The sequence below is a fragment of the Diadema antillarum genome, unplaced genomic scaffold (genome assembly GCF_040938485.1).
Source record: "Diadema antillarum isolate AM-2024a unplaced genomic scaffold, OU_Dant_1.0 scf00000094, whole genome shotgun sequence".
NCBI lineage: Eukaryota > Metazoa > Echinodermata > Echinoidea > Diadematoida > Diadematidae > Diadema > Diadema antillarum.
The window spans coordinates 3250826-3259557 of NW_027270983.1; the positions used below are offsets into that span (position 1 = coordinate 3250826).

Below are 8732 nucleotides of genomic sequence, written 5' to 3' on the forward strand. Positions count from 1 at the left end.
TGGAAAACAATCACGTGGTGATCGCCAGCTGTTTTTTTTTTTTATCTTAACGCTAATTACGAGGGCTTCGTTTCTTTTTATTACTTCTTAAAAAATATAATATTGCAGCAAAATGAATCTTCACATTGTTTACATACCTTCGATCATCACCTCATATTTTCGTATATTCAAGGCGGTGTTTCTGGTGATGTGCCACCTGTTACAAAGAAATTTAATCTTAAAAACATCAACTACCTCTACTATCATACAATTATTATTTCACTACTTCACAACGATAGCTGTTAAAACAAAAATAATTACTCCTACTAATACCATGACTACAACAACTACTTCTACTGCTACTACTACTGCTGTTGCTGCTACTACTACTAGTAATAATACTATTACTCTCTAAATTTCTTAGATTGGAAATCAATCTATGAAATTGTGGTTAGGAACAAATCCAAAATTAGACTTAAAAATTCGATTGACTTCTAAATCTATCAGATTGAGATTTTCATTCTAATTTGCGATTTGTCCCTCATCTAAATCTAAGGTATTTAGAGAGTACTACTACTAACTACTACTACTACTACTATTACTACTACTACTACTACTACTACTATTACTACTACTACTACTACTACTACTACTACTACTACTACTACTACTACTACTACTACTACTACTACTACTACTATCACTACCTCACCACCGTGGGGTCTCTTAGTAGACCTCTGACCGTAATACAGCATTATTGTTGTGATTTTTTTTCTGTCCTTCCTTTACTCATATTTGTCATGGTATTTCTGCTGCCTCCAATTCTAAATCTACAACTGATGCTGTTACATCAAAAATCTGTGACAAAAAGACTTAGACAATCATAAGTGTTTGTCTCATTCGATATGTATGATAATCCATTGTGCTTATTTTTATTTGTCTATAATTAAGGATATAAATATTCGTCATTCCTGTGTATTGATATTGACTCATTGCAAAGAGATGACCTCACTTTTTATTTATCTATTCATTCCTTTTTTTACTTGGCCTTCATAGCTGCATTGTCTGGGTACCACCTGGTTGTGCACGGGGTGTCGACCATTTTCCAACTGGCATACATGTACGTTTTTGTACTGAAATGTCATTCTAACTTGAGTTATAATTAAATGAACGTAACCATTGAATACCTGAATACAAAAACAACCCAAGTCCATTACAAAAAAAAAGAAATCATTAAAAAGAACTCTTAATGTTTTTAGTTTTTTTTCAGTTAGTGGAATGTTATTTATATAAATTTGAATGTAAAACATTCATGTGACTGATTATCTATCTTTTATCTTTGCATGACTTCGTAAAGGGTCTCCAAAGATGACAGCCACATTTGGACTTGGGTCGTTTTTATATTCAGGTATTCCATTGCTTGCTGATAGCAATATTATAAGATTCTTAATATTCTCATAATCTTTTCCAAGAAAAGCTTCGTGCATATTGCCCGCAATGTTACAAGCCCAGTGAAGAGTGGAAGAAATAATGTTTCAAATTTTAATGTACGCATGCTTAGCATTATTTTCCTCTTTCTGTTTTGGGCATGAATATACCCTTTTAGATATGTAATAATGTGATATAGCTTGCTGAAAAGGGAGGTATGTTATAGGTAATAGTTGATAAATCATTTCCTGTACTTCACGTGAAAATGTGTTTCGTCATAATTCTACATTGTTTTCATAATTTTCAACATTCATGCAAAAGAAAGCCACATACTATGGTATGGAAAATAAAAGACTATGTGTTTCAGTGTTGTAACATTAATTTATCAATAACTTATTCATAATCACTTGTGTAAAATGATTACACTAAATTTTCAGAAGCTAGGAGGAGGGAGCTGGGGATTGCAACATAATCTTTTAATCAGTTTATTCGGTAATTTCAGTTCGCACGACTGACAGGAATGAGCTAACAAGTCTTAAACTCGGTACCTACAATATGATTGCAGCCCTGACGCAAGATTTAAACAATACTAGGCAGGTAAATAGGTACATGGACAGATAGATAGATAGATAGATAGATAGATAGATAGATAGATAGATAGATAGATAGATAGATAGATAGATAGATAAATAAATAGATAGATAGATAGATAGATAAATAGATAGATAGATAGATAGATAGATAGATAGATAGATAGATGGATAGAATGATAGATAGATAGATACTAAGATGATTGACAGTGATGGTTACAGATGATATGAGGACGAGGGATACATTACCAATGTTTGTTTGTCGGTTTGCTTGTTTCTAGGACATCTCTAAGCATCTCTAAAGAGAACATGAAACAGCTATAATAACTTATGAGGCAAAATAAATGCATTTGTTTTGCCTCATGTGCATAGTATGTGTCTGTGTGGTTTAGAATACATCGTGTAACATTATCATAACTTGTACATAGGGTATTATGTATTAGTCTGTAGTACTAACTTCTACCAGACCAATCGGGTAGTCAAAGATGACTTCATACTGGAAAGGATTATAGTTTTTCAGAAGAAACAAAAATGTTCATGTTCATGGTACGTTACAGTGATTGAAGTTACCGTGGCAACCACTTAATTGGATTGCAGTTTATTGGTTGTTGCCATGCCGCTACCACAACAGGCATATATACTGCTATTTTTAAGTTAAAAGCGTTGCACAGCGCTTATTGGAAGATGTATTTTCCTCTGTTTCGTGAAATCGTCGAAGACACGGGCAAGTTTGAACCTTCCGCACTGAAGTGTTGTTAGTATTGCAGTCGTTGCTATTATTGGATATTAAGTCTAGGTCTATGAGTCTAGGTGTGTTTGCTTTTCTTAATAATAACATGGCGCCTTCAAATGGACCAGGGAGGTGCACCTCCCTGAATGGACAAAGGGTTGTAAGGTATATTTGGAGCAGTTATAGAGTCCACATTCAAACGTTGGACCTCCAACGACAACGGGACAACAACAATGGTTATTTCTAAAATAACGTATCTTTAAGCCATGACTAATATCCCTTCGATTCAGCAGTGCCAATAGTTACGCTTGGAAGCCATTTTATGTTGGCCTCTGACTGACAGATTAAGTTCAATTAATGTTGTGAATTGCCATCAAAGTGAAAACAAAATTAGTCAGGCCCACAATGTTTGTTCTTGTATACAAAGAAAAAGGCATACCAAAATGAATGACATGAATACTGTTGAAGAAGCTTTAATTCAACATATGTCTACCGAATCGTTTCGGGTAAAGCATTCATGTTGGTTTGTTTTGTAAATTTAGCCTGGAATATGCCTTTTTGCGGTTGCGTGTTTTGCAATTGCTGTTTGTTCGCAACAGCTGTGGATGTAGCCACTGTAATATTTCACTCAGAGTAAACAACACTGCAGAGGTGTAATAATGTATTGTGAATTTAGGGGCGCGGAGCAGGGGGTGGGGGAGTGGGTATCGGATCTAGGCATTGGATGGTAGGCTGGGCTGATTTGAAAAGTTATAAATAGCTCGTCATTTACAGGCTTCAAATATTAAAAAAAAAAGACACAGAAATCATCAAGAAGTGCAAGGTATTATTACCATGACAACCGTAAGGAAACGTCTCCGAACATCAATATTTCTCTTCACAACAAAAATCAGGAGAGAAAAGTCCATATCACCTCGAATCTGTGTCTCTCCACCTATCCTATCGTCCGTGAATTGACTGGCACTTCTTGAGAAAAAGAGAGAGGAAAAAAAGGATGAGACTGGAAGGAGAGGGAATGACGGAAAAAAATGACAGGAAAGGGCAGAGGGAAATAAATGTGGATGGAGGAAAAATAGGGAACTATTCCTGTCGGAGTCGATGCACTCTTCAGCCTTTGCTTTCTTCTCATCTTCACCTCCTGTTTTTGAATTAGTTTTTCTTCTTGGATTCGCAGAACCCCCCCCCCCCCCCCCATCTCGCCCTTCCTCGCATCTCTACTCTCCCATCTTCTCTCCCACTCTTACTTTCTAATTTTCTGTTTCCTTACTGGACTTTACAACTTGCCTTTCCCCCTTCCCCATTCTCTCTCCCCTCTATCTTTTATGCTTTCTCTCTATCTCTCCCTTTTCTCTCTGTCTCCTTCTCAAGCAAGGCCGATTCTTTCATGTCGACCGCCACGATAACACCTGTATCTACACGGCAAGTCAAGTTGCTGGTCGCCGTAGCGCCCACAGGTTCGGCTATCCCCCCAATAATGTTTGAGTAGATATTGCGTTACTTCCCTCAGTCAGTACATCGTGTTGACACGCGTTCTTGGCGTCCTATTGCTACGTAAGCCCCATAGCCAATTTGATTTATATTTCCCCCTTTTTCCATTTTTTTTTTATGGGGGGGGGGGGGGGGGGGGGAGGCCTATGCTTGAAATCTTTCTTTTTTCCTCTCTCTTCCCGTTATTTACATGTTCTCCACTCAATTATCTCAGCGCTTAAATTCGTCCGAGTGAAGTGCCGCGGAGATAAAACAACGATTTAGTTTCGCCCCAATGTCGATCGTATCGTGACGTTGCGCATACTCAATACATGGGAAAACTCTGACGGCGAAATATTGAGAATTTGCATCCAGCATCTTTTGTTTGCGTTTTTCCAATACTCTCAACACCCTTCCCTCCCCCTTCCACCTCCCCCCACCCTCCCACCTCGTCAACATCAACACCAACAAAAGTGCTCACACGTTGATGAATTCTTGATTTTCGCCGCGGTATGATAGACAACAACAAGAACAACGGCAAGAGCCTCAACGCTGTGTCAATTTCTCATACTAGTTCGTTATCATATCGACACTAAGCTATATATAAGAGAGAGTAGCATCTTATAAGTACAACAGTGAAAATTTCATCAAAATCGGATGAAAACTAGGGAAGTTATGAATTTGTAAGGATTCGCTGATTTCTGCAGAACAGGTCTGCAGGACAGGCTGATTTCTGCAGACACGGCAGAACAGGTCTCGTTGGATTTGAACCAACCCTTGCTGTCGGGTGAAAGCTTGGTGGTCTAGTGGAGATGACGCCTGTCCGGAGATCAGGAGGTCGTAGGTTCGAATCCTACTCGAGTATGTCCGCCCATGATTTTTCTTTTTTTTTTATCATGGCTACTACTAAAACACTGATCAATTCAGTGCTTATTTACGTCGATGTAGGGCAATGTGTCAACCAGTTGCAAGGTCTCGTGCAGTCGATATGAATATGCAAATGAGGGAACAGATGATGTCATCACCTCAAATTTTCCATTGATCGTGTGCAAAAAAATAAGATTATTCAAATTTTCTGCTAATAAAGTGTAAAACGTCATGTTATCTCTGGTTGAATAACTTCATATAATGATCAGCCAGAGGTCAGGAATTAAGACAAGGGCATACTTGCCTTCTGAATAAAAATATAAAAACAAAACAACTGGTAGATTTCAACATTTAATGTCCAAAATATATGGAAAACTATGAGGGGATGATATCATCATTTCACTTTTTGCATGATTATTCATAATGTGACTGTTTAAGAACTGTACGGGACTGATAATCAAAACATTAAAATTTCACAACTTTGTCACTTTCCATCCCTTTCGGATCAAAGTTACATAGTTGTGCTACGAAAAATGTGTTCTGTCTTTTTAGACTAACTTTTAACTAGCACTGGAATGCCCCATTAAGGGTTTGTTTGTTGCTTGGTTTTGTTTTTTGTTTTTTGGTTATGTTTTCGTTTTTTTTTTTTATACAACAGTTAATATGTTATGTATGGAAATTCAAGTTATCAATGTTTCTTTTACTCGTGTTCCGGTTTTCTACAAGAACGTGTCGTCTAGTTCTAACTGAATGACGACAAAAATGTGACCTGCCATAAATAATGTAAATGTACACAATATTTAGCTTTATAAGTTCGCCACCACCTTTATAGCAAGACTTGCTTGTCTCATATATTCCCCCGCCGCCTCACCCACCCACCCCCCCCAAAAAAAAAAAAAAAAAAAAAAATGTTTAGTAGGTCTTCTTTTGGCGTCAGATTTCATAAACTGCGGGGAACGATTATTCATACACAACTTTTTGTACAAAATGTCCGATGTGTATTCTAACGATAATTACTTTCCAAAGTGGCAAAGCTTGGTTTATCAATTTTCTCTTTTTACTTTTCCCTATGCGACGGTTAACAAACAAATAGGTGCCATTCATCGCTGACTGCAAACCAGATGAATTTGACGGTGATTAATTGCCCGCAATTAGCTCGAGCAATGAACTCAACTCTATCATATCTCTTCGTACGCATCCTCGCACACGATGCCGCATATGCATTGTTTTCGCCGATCCGTCTTTCTAGCTGTTGCTGTTGTCTTTGTTTTGTTTCCCCGTTTCGTTTTTTTTTTTCTTATTTTTGGTTTTTTCGTTGAACGGTCAAGCGCTCTGACCAGGAAGACGGTCAGCGATTGTAATCGTAATTGATGTCCTTTCTAACAAAATTTTCAGAGCGTGGTCGGAGCAGATGACCATTTGAGTCAACAGCATACGATGTTTTTGTTTTGTTTTGTTTTTCTAAAGAACTACCCTCATACTGGCGTCCTCGTGCGTATATAAGAAAAAAAGATACTGCTTGTATAGTCGGAATATGCACGCGCATAACACACAGCAACAGGAACAAATGGAAAGAGAAGAACAACAAAAGAATCCGCGTCGTTTATACTGATTTCCTTCACAACAGTGATCTTATATAGATCTGTAATCCTGTCATTTTTTGTTATAAATATGCTACAATCATGACATGTATAATCTTGTCATGTCCCTACCATTGTCAGAGGGTCCTTTTTTTAAAGATCTTCTGCGACAGCAAGTCAGACTGTTGACAAAAGTAGACGCTGTTTATTATCGCCAACTTCAGAATTAAAATAACTCATTTTGTCCCTACTTGCACGGACAAGCTTCCCACAGCGGAAGTGCCAATAGTCATAATTCTGTTTTGTCAAAGAGAATATTTTGGTAGCTTACATAATTATTTATATCAGCAGTTCCTGGAAAAGGATAGGGTGAATCGATGCGTCATTCTTCACGAGGACCTATTTGATTGCTCCCATACAAGAGACGAGAAAGAACTACATCTGAAGTAAAGTCCAAGCTGTCGAACTCTAACTTAGGAATGGTGTCTATTCTTGATGAGAAGACATGAAATTAAGAACTGAACCTAAAAATGTTAAACGCGGCCTCCTAATCATCAGCTGCCTACATGCACCTACATCATTGCCAAGGTTCCCGTAACATAAAACCAAGCGATCGATCGCAAACCCACAGCAATCGGTCGCCATTCCACGTTGACTAATCTGAACTGAAGATCGCGAAGGGGTTGCGATTGATCGCAGTTAGTTGAGATCGATCGCCATGTCGCATTGCCCGGTGAATACTAAACAGGAGAAGGGTAAGGGTCCCATGTAGGGTTTAATACATTTTTCTTTTCAGAAAAGCATTCACAAGACTGTTATCAGCAAAACAAAACAAAAAGAAAACAAAACAAAACTGGAGTTAACGTTGAAAAGTCTGTTTGAGAGCGTTCAGATGCTAATGTAAATAGGGTAACCGCAAAGTGGAGCGTGTATGGCCCGTACTATTATGCGGTCACTAGTAATACAGTCTAGAGTGGTCAGGTGCATGTACAGATCTGTCCATCAAGAAAAGAAAAAGTAGAAAAAAAGCAAAGAAAGTCCAAAAGAGTGGACTTTTGCATACACCTCATGAATAAATTTCTTCTCTCGAATAGAGAGTTAATACCTCGGCTGGAAGCTGTCAGAGTCACACAAACATATGCATTTTCACTCTTTAGGGATGAAAGAAAGAGAGATAGAGATAGGGAGATGGGGAAAAATATAAGAGGAGTAGGCAACAAGAGAGAGAATATGAAAGAAATACTGGAGGAAGTCAAGCTAAAGCGGTAAAGCAAGAGAGGGTGACGGTTGACTAGTCTTTCGATGGAACGCGAGGCCCGAGAACGCCCGCCGAGACTTGGGGGCTTGAACGGGCCCAGTGCAGCTCGCCCCCCATCCTTCACGCTTGTCCGCGCCAGCGAGAGACACGGAGGGCCCTCGAAAAAGTAACAAATTCCCTCTTTTCGCGTCTTCAGTGCGGTTAGCGGGCAACAAAAGACGGGTTCGTAGGGGCAATGTGTAATCGCATTAATTTGCTCATTGAGGCATGCAGGCCAGAATCATATATTGGGTATCCCTCTCCATTTTTTTTTTCTTCCCCAACGGAAATACATCGATACGAATTCGTATAGAAAGAACGAACGAAAGAAAGCTATATGGAAAAAAAGTTAGAAAACCACCACATCGAGATGTAACCAAAGTAGATACGATCCTGAAAAACTACATCTTACTCTCCATAAAATGAGCAACTGTTTCAAACTTAAAAATCTGCATATATATATATATATATATATATATATATGTAACATTTGAAGAATTAATAAAACATTTAATGAATAGATTTCAGTTTGAACGAGTGAAAGGTCACCACGAATGCCTGAAAACAGAAAGATATTTCCATAGTTTACATTTATTTTCTCTCTCTTCAAAATGGTCTTCCGAAGGACCTATTTTACACAAGCTTACTATAGCTTTCCAGAAAGCGTCCTCCCACTAAGTTTAGTAAGATTTAGTCAATTACATATACATTCATTCCCTTGAATTATCATGCCATACTAGATTCAATGTCATGTATAACTACTCAAAGCCATAATACCTTAAGATTGCACTTAC

The 8732-nt window shown here is 38.1% G+C and overlaps 1 non-coding gene across 1 annotated transcript; it reads left to right on the top strand.

Moving 5' to 3' along the window:
* Positions 1–4986: 4986 nt before the first annotated feature.
* On the top strand, positions 4987–5059 carry Trnas-gga (transfer RNA serine (anticodon GGA)). Its single transcript has one exon. It is a non-coding gene; the product is annotated as a tRNA-Ser (tRNA).
* The last annotated feature ends 3673 nt before the right edge of the window (positions 5060–8732 follow it).